The sequence below is a fragment of the Sus scrofa genome, chromosome 13 (genome assembly GCF_054392235.1).
Source record: "Sus scrofa isolate SSC_HxYL_T2T_F1_AM1 chromosome 13, Sscrofa_HxYL_maternal_Yorkshire_Landrace_v2.0, whole genome shotgun sequence".
In the NCBI taxonomy this organism is placed as follows: Eukaryota; Metazoa; Chordata; class Mammalia; order Artiodactyla; family Suidae; genus Sus; species Sus scrofa.
In genome coordinates, this window is record NC_139395.1 from 203,272,496 (window position 1) to 203,287,153 (window position 14,658).

Here is a 14,658-nt window from a genome sequence, read left to right on the forward strand (position 1 = left end):
CAGTGTGGGTATCAAATGAGCAAGACCAGGAAAAATTTTAAGTGGAGCACGTCCTCCATCATCTTTAGGGAGAAAGGACAAAAAGGTCATCAAATTCCCATGAGGTCCAGACCACACGCCAGCTAGGTCTTCATTACTGGATTCTCACAGATTCATGAAGTCTATGTGCTCCAAAATGTCACTTTCAAGACCCATTATTCTCTTAAGAACCTCTGGTCCACTAAGCCTTCTGACTGTTGTCACTCCCCTCCTCAATTCTCTCTTTTGTTTATTCTACCATTAACTTAGATCCTATGGTTCATGATTGCAATAAGATGCCAGCAAATCACAATGAAGTAGTGCTTATCAAATGATCTGTGATAAAAGACATTGCAGTTGTTGATGGTGATATTGTGTTGTTTGTAATGCATTGTGGGCCAATATTTTATAAAATAAAATAAAGAGGAATTATTAAAAAATTAAATTAAAAATCCCCGAAAACATACAAGATACAACCCATTGATTTGATATGATTAGTTTCCACAGATAAAATATCAATTTTCAATAACATTAACTTTTACCCCATTTTCTTTACTTTTCTTGCTATATGCTGGTAACAATGCATTTGTGAATGAACACATTTTTGGACCACCATTTGGATAAAACTAGGTTAAACTCTCTATCCTCTATATCTTTTTTTTTCAGTCATCTGGAAAGATCCAGTCCCAGATGGTCAGGCTTTCCCTGTGCCTCCAGTGAAAACTGGAAGTTATCCCTCCCACTTTCAAACACCAATCTCTGCACTTGTGTTCTGGATCCCATCAGAATTTATCTTCTAAGAAATCTTACACTGTCAATCAAATTTTCCTTTTTTAATTCTTTTTTTTAACATTTCTGTCTTCAAATTTATTTATATTTCATTTTAGGACATTCAGTTGTGCTTCTTTTTTTTTTTTTTTTTCCCCTCCTAGGGCAGCACCTGCAGCATATGCAAGTTTCCAGGCTAGGGGTCCAATTGAAGTTGTAGCCAACAGCCTACACCAGAGCCACAGCAACATGGGATTTGAGCCGCGTCTTCGACCTACACCACAGCTCTCGGCAACACCCAGATTTTTAACCCACTGAGCGAGGCCAGGGATCAAACCCACAACCTCATAGTTCCTAGTCGGATTCGTTAACCACTGAACCATAACAGAAACTCCCTTTTTTTAATTCTTGACGTGCTCACAAACTGCTCATCTTAACAAAATAAAATTTCCCACAATCATTCATTTCCCAGCTACTATTCTATATTTCTCTTCCCTTCATGACCAAATTTTTTTAAATGTTTGGTTTCTTCTTTTATGTCCACATCTCCATTCAACCCTAATTCCTCAACTCACTCCATGTGATTCTATTCCTACCATTCAACAAAAGTTGTTCTTTTCTTTTTTTTTTTTTTTTTTTTTGATCTTTTTGTCTTTTTAGGGCCATATTCATGGCATATGGAGGTTCCCAGGCTAGAGGTCTAATTGGAGCTATAGCCGCCAGCCTATGCCACAGCCACAGCAATGTAGGGTCTGAGCTGTATCTGTGTCCTACACCACAGTTCACAGCAATGCTGGATCCTTAACACACTGAGTGAGGCCAAGGATGGAACGAAAGTCCTCATGAGTTGGGCTCATTAACTGCTGAGCCACAATAGGAAACTCCCAAGAATTTCTTTCTAAGGTAACCAAAGTTTTCCATGTTGATAGTCTATAAATATTTCAGTCAAACATAGTAATGCTGATTTCTACTTTCTAAGAAAACTTTTTTTTTTCCTGTTTCTGGAATTCTCTATAACAAACCACTACCTAGCTCTAAAAAGAGCTATCTCTTTATAGAATCATTCACTTTTATTCAGATCATTAAATGTTGGATTTTCTTCTGCTATTTCGTAGGCTGTTTTTTACTCTTCACCTAAGCTCTATCTATAGCAATCTAAATGATGTATATGGCTAAAGCTACTTAGTGTTTAACCAATTCTAAGACAAACTTTATTTTCACATTTTAACATATATCTTAGAAGATGTGTCTTACAAAAGATGGAATTTCACATTTTGATTGACAGTTTATTCTTACTCAGCGACATGAATAATGTATATCTTAAGTTTGTGGTTTCTTCAACTTGCTCAAATATATCTAATTTTTGTAAATCCCTTTTCTGATACCCACACGCATATAGCTATTCATTATTTCCACTCTAATGTCTGCAGTAGTCTTCAGTGAAAACCCAGCTGTAGAAACATATTATGTTCAATGTGAAAGGTGAACCCTGGAGTTATTCAAGCTGGTGACACTGGTAAATGCACTGGAACAAACATGTTCAAAAGTGAACAAATGATCTCCACCTTCTCCTATGTTCATCCGCTTTCCAACCACCTCTCAAAATGTTACTCATCCAGTGTTTTCTATTTCAGGGAATGGCAACTTCACCTATCCATTTACATAAACCAGAAATTTAAATGCTAAGCTTTACATTCTATCTCTCCCTCTGGTATCAAGTTCTGTTGATTTTGTCACTTGAATATTTCTCTAGCCACTCTAACTTTTTCCATTTCCACCAATACCCTCTCTAGTCCAACTGTGATCTCACCTGGAACTCTGTGATGGCCTTCTGAGTGCTTTGGCCAAAGCCATCCTGGCACCCTTGCCTATCATTTGTCCATCTTGTGGTCCGAGTGATATAATGTCCCTCATGTTTAAAACCCATCGATATTTTCCCACTGCTAATGTCCTGGCAGCATTTGTTCTTTGAGGCTACTTCCTACTGATCAAGTGTCGTTTCATTTCACTCATCCTTACTCTGTAGTTGTTATTCATTGCACCCCTGGTGTATAGGGCTATTCCTAGAATATTGTAGATGCTAGGTAAATATCTATTAAATAACATTTTGGGAGTTCCCATTGTGGCACAGTGGTTAACGAATCCGACTAGGAACCATGAGGTTGCAGGTTCGATCCCTGCCCTTTCTCAGTGGGTTAATGATCCAGCGTTGCCGTGAGCTGTGGTGTAGGTTGCAGACGCGGCTCGGATCCTGACTTGCTGTGGCTCTGGCGTAGGCTAGCCCCTAGCCTGGGAAACTCCATATGCCATGGGAGCGGCCCAAGAAATGGCAAAAAAAAAAAAAAAAAATTTGTCAAGATGGTTTAGGTCTAGAAAGCCCTTCCCATCTTGACAAATGTGTGATTTTACCACTCTGTCTTTAAAAATACATATTGCTTATTGTATTTTCAAGTGGTATAGAACTCCTGTTCTAATTTTTTTAGAAGGAATTTATTTATTCATTTTTACTTATTAGATTTTTTTTTTTTTTTTTTTTTTTTTGCTTTTTAGGGCCACACCCAAAGCATAGGCATATGGAAGTTCCCAGGATAAGGGGGTAGAATCAGAGCTACAGCTGCTGGCCTACACCACAGCCACAGCAACGTGGTATCTGCCACATCTGTGACCTATACCACAGCTTATGGCAATGCCAGATCCCTGACCCACTGAGTGAGGCCAGGGATTGAGCCTGCATCCTCATGGATACGAGTCAGATTCTTCACCACTGCACCACAATGGGAACTCCTATTTATTAGATTGTTGAATCTGTGTCTTGTGATTTTTATTTTAAAGTCTCCAACTTCTTAACAGTAATATAAAAATTTTTAATTAACTTTCATATTATATTTATTTTAAATTGATAACATGATATGCTATTTGCTTTTTTGAAAAAATGTATCTTTAATTCTACAATACCTACTATAAACAGTTGTATTAAACATACACTCTTTTAATGGTGACTAGCAAGTATTGCTCTGCCATTTCCATGTCCTCAGGTTTATTTTAGTAAGTATAATACTGTAAGTATTTGTATAGTATTGCATGATTCACTATCATAGTATGTAAAATAACTAAATCCATAAAAGATTTTGAAGTTTTTCTTTGCTTTTGGAGTGGATAAGCAATGAGATCTTGCTGTATAGCACAGGGGACTACATCTAGTCACTTGGGATGGAACATGATGAAGGATAATGTGAGAAAAAGAATGTGTGTGTGTGTGTGACTGGGTCACTTTTCCATACACTGTAAAACAACTATAATGGAAAAAATAAAAATCATTTCAAAAAATAAATAAAAATCAATAAAAACAGTGCCATTTATGATATTCAAAAAGAATTAGCTGAAGAACTTTAAGATATAAAGTTTTAAATAATAATGAACTAAATCACATTTTGGGCCTTTGTTTTTACCAATATCTATGATTCTATAATTTTTTGTGAAATGAAATCATCTATACAATGAAATTCCCTAGGACTCTTATGTATAGGACAACGAGAAATGCTTCTGTGCTTTTCAAAAGCACTATGTTCACAAAAAAGCATTAATATTTAATTTTATAAAAGCTTTTACTGTGGACATTTATAAAACACTAAAATCCTTCAAATTGTTCTGTCTTCATAGGAGCAAATTATGAAAATTTACAGATTTTAAAATATAAATTATATTTTTTTGTAATTTTAAAAACTAAAAATCCTGATTCATTTCAAATATTATTTATCAAGATCTTGTATAAACTCCAATTAAACCACAAGTTTGGTGGTCACTTATGTATAAATATATCATTGAATAAGCTGCTTAGCTTTTTCCCTAAATATTTCCATGTGAAATATATCTGAAAATCAGCATAGTTTTAATTTCAATTGATATCATCTTATAACAACTCTATTCTATAATTTGTATTACAGACCTGATCTATGTATTTGCATTATGTACTTATTTTCATAAGTCCTAAATATTGACATAATAATGAAGAATCAATATCTTCTCTAAAAGAAAGTCAAAACTGAACATATAAGGAAGATTAAAAACTTTTTTGAGTGGGGTTTGGGGAGAATTAACTTGATCCCCTTGCTGTACAGTGGGAAAAAAATAAATTAAAAAAAAAAAGAAAGCCTCATTTTAGCTTTAGAACAAATTATTTTTCTCTTATATTTACACTAGGCAGCCTGGATTCCAATGTAATGAAACTGATACTGTAATTTGATCAACATGTGACCATGAGTCTCTTTCCCTTATTAATTGAAGTCTCTAGAAAACAGTTATAATGCTATTATAATGTTATATATTGCATTTTATAAGATTTTATCATCTCTAAAAGTATAATTAGAAATATATTTTTAAATGTTACTACTAGAAAAAAGTTAATTCAATTTTCAACATCATCTTTCTTAAATATAGTGATATATATAAAACTTTACAGTATCCATAAAAACCTCATGATAAACTATATATACATATATTTATATATCCAGATATATAAACATGGACCATTATATTATAAATATATGTAAAGGAAAAAATAAATAAAAGACAAAATATTTCAAATTTACTTGTAACATATTGTTATTTTACTTAAATAAAATAACACAAGCTGGGAGTTCTTGTCTTGACTCTATGGTAATGAACCTGACTAGGATCCATGAGGAAATGGGTTTGATCTCTGGCCTCACTAAGTGGGTTAAGGATCTGGCATTGCTGTGAGCTCTGATGCAGGTCACAGAGGCGGCTTAGATCCCATGTTGCTGTGGCTGTGGTGTAAGGTGGCAGATACAGCTCTGATTCGATCCCTAGCCTGTGAACTTCCAGATATAGTGGGTGTGGCCCTAAAAAAGCCAAAAAGAAAACAAAAAAAAAGACCACAAGGTAATTATCTAAAACTAGAAAATTATGATTTAATCAAAATTGATCAGAAAAAGCAATCAATTTTTGTCTCTATTTTTATTTTTAAGTAAGATAATTGTATTTTATTGAAGTATAGTTGATTTATAATGTTGTGATCATTTCTGCTGTACAACAAAATGAATCTGTTATGCATATACATACATCAATTCATTTTTCAGATTCTTTTCTCATATAGATTTTCACAGAATATTGGGTAGAGTTCCCTGTGCTATATAGCAGTTCAAATCATTCTACTTACCACAGTGTGCAGAAAATGCTATTCAAATTTTAATACTTTTTATCAATCAGCTATTTTTTTTATTGTTTATACTTATTTTCAAAAACCATTTTTAGCTGAGGATTTTGAAACAAAAAGAACAAATGTTTTGAATAGATGACAATATGGGGGAAACAAACAAACAAACCCCTTTTATGCTTCTAATGATTTATATTTTTCCTGAGAATACAAACACTCATCTGACATAGTTCAAAGATTGAGAAAGCATTTTCTTACAGCTTTTTAAAATCCTTTTTCTGCTCTTAAAGAAGTGCATTTTATTTATTTTCTCAGCCAGTCAGTGTTGATGCCACAACATTCCTATTACATAAACTGAAGACCTCTGAAAAAACGGCCTGTGAAGAATGAAACCAGTGTCCTTGGTGAGATATTCCTGTGAAACATGAAATGCTTTACCTCTGACCCTTCTGTTCACCCCAGAGAAAGCTGACTCTCAACTTGAGTTGATTCTCTTGGGCATTCAGCCTCTAACATCGCAGAGCCAGGCCACAGCAAGAAACTGTGGCAAGCATTTCATTTCCAGATATTTAACTTCAAGGAGGGTGTTAGACAATTGAAGCAAAGTTGGTCCTTATTTAAGGGGGCTCATTTTCCCTACTTGACTATTGGAAACAAAACACATCTTGCAATGACATGCTTCATTGACTTTTCATAAAGACTATTATACCTTCCATAGTTAACCATAGAACTCAAGCCTGTTGGACTCAAATTAAGGTCATGTACTTCCTTCTTTTCTGATATTGTCTTAGGCTCTGTCAGCATAGACAACTCATCAGTGGTTGTATCATGTACTGTACAAAATCCTTCAAATCTTCTAAATCTGGAGAAGTTGCCTTAAATATAACAAAAGCATTGTTTCAATTTTACTTCATTCTTTGGCAATTGTTTTTCACAGCATGTATTGGAATTATATATTACCAAATTTATAAAGACTAGTTTCCAAAATAACCTATGTACTTGTGTTGTCTACGTTGTGACTGATTAGGGATAATGAACCTGGGAGCCTCCACTGACTAAAAAAATCTGCCAGAATACCCTGCTAATTGGGTTTGATTATGAACCCAGTCCTGGATAGAGCAATATGTCTGCAGTTTAACTTCACTCTCTCTATATTCTATTAATATATTCTATTAGAAGATCTTGGGAGAGATATTCACCACATATAATGTCTTATATAAAAAAGAATTTCCCTAAATTGCAAACTTTGGATGAATTCTTTTGTTTTAAATGATTTTTTCCCATTATAGGTGATTACAGTGTTTCGTCAATTTTCTACAGTACACAAAGAGACCCAGTCACCCATACATATATACTTTCTTTTTCTCACATTATCCTTCATCATGTTCCATCATAAGTGACTAGATATAGTTCCCAGGGCTATAAAAATAATGTTGATAAGTGCTCTGTCTGTCATCATCATTTGAAAATAAAATGCACTGTGTATACCAGTCTCTTTCATACTTACTGATGGAGATGTGTTATCCTCTTGTTTGATAAAGATGTCTGCAATTACAACCTTGCATACTCATCCCTCCACCCTGCGGAGTAAATATCCAGATTACGTGGATCATTTTCATCCCATATATATGTTGCCCTGTAAGAAATGACCCAAGATATGAAGGAAGGGGCGCACCCACAAAAGGAGCACAGCTTCATTTTTAGATCCTGACAAGTTGGTTAGTTTGCCCTGAAAGAGGATTAAAAGACTTCCAGCTCGCATATTCACCCATCTCAGAGTGACAAAAGCTATATTGCATCTCATGAGGCATCTTCTTCAATTGAAACTAAACATGCAGCATCTCTGGAAATGCTATTCCTCCAAATAGACTCTAAATTCTCAGATGATGAAATAATGATTTCACTAGATAGCATTTCCAAAAGTGGTGTAATGCTCAGAGAAATACCAGATAGAATTGACTTATGCAACTGGTGATGGGAGCAGAGTTGGGGAGAGAAGTCAGGGGGATCCTGGGGAGAATCAAGTTACCATTTTTTGAGCCCCAGTTATGTACCAGTAACTTCACAAATATCATCTCTTCGAGCTTTAGAATCAAATATTTTGATCAAATATTTCTTTCTATATTTGCAGAGCTGTTCATCCAAAATATATTTTTTGTAAGCCTCTACTCTATGACTCATTGAGAGTTGCCCACTTGTAATGCATGGATGAAAAAGGAAACAGGCCCTCAATATGTTTATAGCAAAAAGACAGAGAGACATCTGAGAAGACAATGAGAAGGATGAAACAAAGGAAAGGAGTGTCTTCTAATCCAGTAAGCATCTCAATAAACATGTGCTCCTTAGACTAGGACAATCTGCAAACTGTGAAGTGATCTAAATGTCTAAATTAAGTACACAATGTCTAAATTAAGTACAGACATTGTGATTAAGCATAAGGAAACTTTTACAGCAATTCAATATTGAAATGATATCCAAAAACCTCATCACTTTTGAGCTCATTCTGATAATTGGGATGGTTCATTCTTATTCTATTTTACAAAAGTTTTGGTCCAGGATAGACTGGGATTTAAACAAAGAAAATGACTAATTCTTCACCACATTATTTTGAGAAGTACTAACTTAATATAACTAGAGGTAGAAGAAAGTCAGCAAGACAGGTCAGCTTAGTTGATTCTTAAAGCATGAAGAATACCTGCCCTCTTCAAAGAGTCAGGTCAAAGAAGGAAGGCAAGAGTAGTTCACTGAGAAATCACCAGGTAAAAATGAGATTGGAACCCAAAGTTTAATCACTTTTCCCAATCTGATAGTTTGTAAATATTTGAGTCAAGACTCAAACCCAGGAGTTCCTGCAGTGGTGTAGTGGGTTAAGAATCCAACTGCAGTGGCTCAGGTCACTGCAGAGGTTCAGGTTCCATCCCCAGACAAGGACAATTTTCAAAGGATTTGCATTGCCTCTGCTGCTGTGTAGTTTATAGCTGTGACTCAGATTCTATCCCTGGCCTGGGAACTGGGAATTTCCATATGCCACGGGTGCATCTGAAAAAGCAAAAAAAAAAAAAAAAAAAAAAAAAAAGACTCAAATCCAATTTTAACCAAAAATTTGTGCTTATTCTACCTTTGTCAAAGTACCGTACTAGAATGGTTGAGGGATAAACACTGTTTTCCCATCTTTCAGAAGTGAGGTTAGAGTCAACACCGCCTGACCACTTTGATCCTTTAGGACATATTTTACCAGCCTTACTGTTTCTATTGGGAGCAAAATACAGATTGAAACAAAAAGAGACGAGTAAAAACAACCTCTCACTTCCAGAGGGAGGGGGGAAAAAAGAGCTTTTATAACTGCTGAACTTCCCCTGAGAGCTACTGGGCAGTAAAGGTAGCTTCTGACACAAGGAGGAAAACCTAGGTGGTTTCATTTACCTTCAGTTTTCCTGTTGCTCACAATACCTTTTATCATTCAAAGTATATTAAAAAGCAGGGAAATGTCTCCGTTAATATTGTGTATTTTATGAATGCAGTACTAAAAGCTTTGGTTCCAAAAGGTTAATTTTTAAGATTGCTTTATTTCTCATGAAATAGTAGATGTTTTAAGAGAAAGTTTTATTACCTTTTTCTTAGCTAGTGCAAATGATTTTCCTGGACTCATCCTATGTCTTGCAGGGAAGCATCTAGGCATTTTTGTCTGTGGAGTGGTGGTATCTCATCGTTGGAATGTACCCCACAGTCATGCCATCTTTGCAACTGCCCAGCCATGAGACCAAAGAAAGAACCCAGGGTCAGCAACAGAGACATCAATGATTTATTGAACAAGGGATTTACAAGTCAGAGGCCAAAGTCCTAGAACAACTTCCCGCCATGTACTGCTAATGGCAGGCAGGGCACAGTAGCAATTTTCTCTGCACAGGCAAGGAGGAAGCTATTGGTTGCAGGGAGCATGACATCAGAAAGGCTCCCTGATTTCTGAGGGATGCATTGGAATGGCCTCCTTCCCCCACTAGCTCTTTTGGTTAGCTACTATTGTGTTGGCCGCTGTATTCTATGATGGTACAACGTACTGGAGCCATTGTGGTTCCAGAGCTAGAACAATAGTTAGCTGGTGGTTTGGTAGTTACTAATTAAACTTCAGCTTTGGAGAGAGAGGCAAACATGCATGTCCATAAGGTAAGGGTAAAGCAGGGCTGAGTTGGGCAGGAGATGTACAGAGAACAAGAGGGTAGCCATATTATGGGGCCTGACCATACAATCAAGTCATTCAAATATAAAAGCCAGAAACTTCTAATAAGCAAAATTCAACTTGATCACTGATTTCACCTGATCATACTTTCTATTAGCAGAGTCATTGTGATAACCACATCTAATAGACAAAAATTAGTCCAGACTCTTGCAAGGCATTAAGTCATCATTAGCCAAGTAAAGAAATATTTTACATGTGTAATTTTAGTCCCTAAATTAAGATCAAAAGATGATTTTATTCATTCTGGGGTAAGAGATTTCTGGTGGAGAGGTGGTATGAGGTAAAACAGGGAAAAGTCTAGGCCCAGTGTCAAGAACATAGCACAGGACTGGATATGGAAAGAAGGAAGCAGAAACCACAGCTCCAATTAAGGCATGGTGAGAAAAATGCCAGGATTTCCAATGTCCACGGAAGCCTAGACTCAGGACCAGAGTAGGGACTTGGGTGAACTGGGAATCATGGAATGTGATCAAGAAAGATGTGCTTTGCAAATAACAAGTGCTGGAGGGGCTGTGGAGAAAAGGGAACCCTCCTGCACTGCTGGTGGGAATGTAAACTGGTACAGCCACTATGGAGAACAGTTTGGAGATACCTTAGAAATCTATACATAGAACTTCCATATGACCCTGCAATCCCACTCTTGGGCATCTATCCGGACAAAGCTCTACTTAAAAGAGACACATGCACCCGCATGTTCATTGCAGCCCTATTCACAATAGCCAGGACATGGAAACAATCCAAATGTCCATCGACAGAGGATTGGATTCGGAAGATGTGGTATATATACACGATGGAATACTACTCAGCCATAAAAAAGGATGACATCATGCCATTTGCAGCAACATGGATGGAACTAGAGAATCTCATACTGAGTGAAATGAGCCAGAAAGACAAAGACAAATACCACATGATATCCCTTATAACTGGAATCTAATATCCAGCACAAATGAACATCTCCTCAGAAAAGAAAATCATGGACTTGGAGAAGAGACTTGTGGTTGCCTGATGGGAGGGGGAGGGAGTGGGAGGGATCAGGAGCTTGGGCTTATCAGACACAACCTAGAATAGATTTTTAAGGAGATCCTGCTGAATAGCATTGAGAACTATGTCTAGATACTCATGTTGCAACAGAAGAAAGGGTGGGGGAAAAAACTGTAACTGCAATGTATACATCTAAGGATGACCTGACCCCCTTGCTGTACAGTGGGAAAATAATAAAAAAAAAAAAAAAAGAAAGATGTGCTTTGATGTCACTTCCTGTGATGTGGTTGGTCAAAGGGCTTGACTTAGTATGAATTTCAGAAGTTAACTGACTTCTGCAGGTTCTGAGAGGGCCAGCTCTTCTGCCACCAACCACTGTGTACAGGTTTGTGTACAGGTCATCTAGAATAGTGGTTCTCAAACTTGGGCATGTGTCAGAATGTATACGTCTGCCTCTTAAAAATGTAGCTTCTCTAGCCCAACCCTAGAGATTCTGATACAGCCTGGAGTGACCTAGAAAGCTTTATTTTAAAAAGACACCAAGATAACTCAAATGGGATTTATAAAGTGTGGTTTAGGAGGTAAACATGAGTTTAAAGAGTATACAAAGTCTATCTCCAACTGGCAGGAAGAGCCATATATAATTTAACAAAATACTTCTCGAGGGCAAAAATGGGAAGACCAAATTTCCTATTAACCCCCCTCCCTCATTCAGGTTAAAAAATAGAGATACATGTAATCACTATATTTTGACACCTTCAATTTTCAGAGGCTTTTAAGAAATTTCTAAAAATTTTTTTTTGTTAGTGTAACAAAATACAGGGCAGAAAGTCAGTGAAGGGAAATTTGATTTTTAAATGGAAAAAAGTGCAAATCCTGTTTATCTCTTCATGAATATATTACGATTGACATGCTATTTACATGTCAGATTCTTTAGAGGTAAAACAGAATTATTGGACCTGTTGAAAATAATGTGAAAATTCAATTGGCAGCATATGCCTCAGATTACAGATCTATAAATGGAATATATAAGAATTTCAACATTTTTGATGGATTAATGAATGAATGAAAAAATTGCTCAGTGGGAAAGATAGCTTTTATGGAAGTAAATAAATGACAGGTTAACTAATATGGTGTGTTAGCTTCCAAATTAGTGGTAAACATAATGGACTGTTCTTTCCTATTATGTTTCATTACTATGTTTTCCCTTTTTCCATTTGTATTTTTACCCAATAGACTCACCCGAGTGATTGCTCTCTATTTTACCCTGCTTTGGCTTGAAATCCTACATACCCTTGGTATAAACCATTACATATACAATTTAAGCATGAGCAGAGGCAACACACTTTGGATCCAAAGCTATTTGACCATAGAGAAAAATTAATTTCTTTACATTCTTGAATGTTTAATATCCTTTGCATCCTTTTCAGTACTTTTGTAAATTTCTAGAGTATGGACTGAAGTAGTCCCAGGGAAGTTCCCAGTTCTGGGGGCTTCCTTCCGTGTTAACCCTTCATCTGGCCTCATTTACAGGCATCGCTGTCTCATTTTGGTTTCCCTAGGATCAAAGCAGAACTGGCATTTTCCTTGTCACATCCCATTTATTTCCCAGCACATGTTTCAGCTTACATTAAGTTCATTTTTTGCAGCAGTGCTAGTGAGGTGTAAGACCATGCACAGTTGGTTGGCATTGCTCTCCCAATGGGACAAAGATGAATAATGCAGACAAAGGATAGACATCGGAAATGTGACTTTTCAATCTGTAACATGAACTTCACGCTATAGAGACCCCCGGTTTTCCTCAGAAGTAGAAGAATCACTGTGACTTAGAGGTGGTTGGCACTTCTCTAAGTAATTTTACATGCATGATTTAGTATTCGTGGCAACGCTCTGATGTGAGTAGTCATTTAGTGCTCACTTTAGAAACGTGGGCTCAGAAAGCCTCTATAATTTGTCTGAAGTCACACAGCGAGTGACCTGCATAGCAGAACCTAAAGTGAAATCTCAAGATTATGACATGTCTCCAACCAACAGGGTCCCAAAGCAAATAAGTAAATAAAATGAAGGAAATGTCCCTTGGGTCTTCAATTACAAACTACCTAATCAAAGCACGGTTGAATGAAATTAGTAAGTTGAAAATTCAATACTAACCACATGGTACTTTGCTTCCCTTTGGCTATCATTTTTTAATTGAAATACAGTGGATTTACAATATTATATTAGTTTTAGGCATATAAAATTGTTACCTAATATTTTATAGATTATGCTACATTTAAATTCATTATAAAATATTGGCTGTATTTCCTGTGGTATACAATATATCCTTGTAGCTTATTTATTTTATACATAGTGGTTTGTCTTTTTCTTTTTATTTCCATATGCCATGCTGGTGGCATATAGAAGTTCCTAGGCCAGGGATGGAGCCTGCTATGACAGTAACAATGTCAGCTTCTTAACCACATGGCCACCAGGAACTCCTGTACATAGTAGTTTGTGTCTCTTAATCCCCAACCCCTATCTTACAATTTCCTCCTTTCCTTTCCCCACTTGTAACTACTAGTTTGTTCTCTATACCTTTAAGTCTGTTTATATTTTGTTATATGTACTCTTTTTTTTTAAGAGTCTACATGTAAGTGATAATATGCAGTATTTATCTTTCTCTAATTTATACCCTACATGTCCATCTATGCTGTTGCAAGTGGCAAAATTTCATCCTTTTTTATATCTGAGTAATATTCCATTATCACATATGTACCTCATCTTCTTTGTCACTTCATCTGTTGATGGACACAGGTTGCTTCTATATCTTGGCTACTGTGAATAATGCTGCTATGAGCATTGTGTTGCATGTATCTTTTTGAATGAGTATTTTTGGGGTTTTTTTGGCCATCAGTTCTTGAGTTCACAGTTACCTCAGGTAAAGTTTTAGCCACTTTCTGTCTATGAAATCAATACCATTAAAGTACCATAATGAAATTTATATACATAGGGAGTCTCCTTTGTGGCTCAGCTGTTAAAGAACCTGACTAGGATCCATGAGGACATGGGTTCGATCCCTGGCCTCACTCAGTGGGTTAAGGATCCAGCATTTCTGTGGCTATGGCGTAGGCTGGCAGCTGTAGCTCTGATTGGACCCCTAGCCTGGAAACTTCCAAACACCATGGGTGCAGCCCTAAAAAGCAGAAAAAAAAAATTACATATATAGATCTCAATCATGTCACTGTACGAACTTATTGGTGACATTACAAAGTAATGGGAACTAAATATGTGTTAATAGTAACTTTTCAAAATAAATGAAACTAAATACGTGTTTGAATTTTATTTTGTTTCCAGCATTCTGCCCTCTGGGAGGATTTCCTTTTACCATGTCTTTTGGGGTCACCTCTCAGTGGGGCTGTAATGGGGCAGCACTAGATTTATGACTAGCTGTGAACCAAGACCTAGTTTTTTCTTTATCTATCAGTGACTCTTAGGAAAC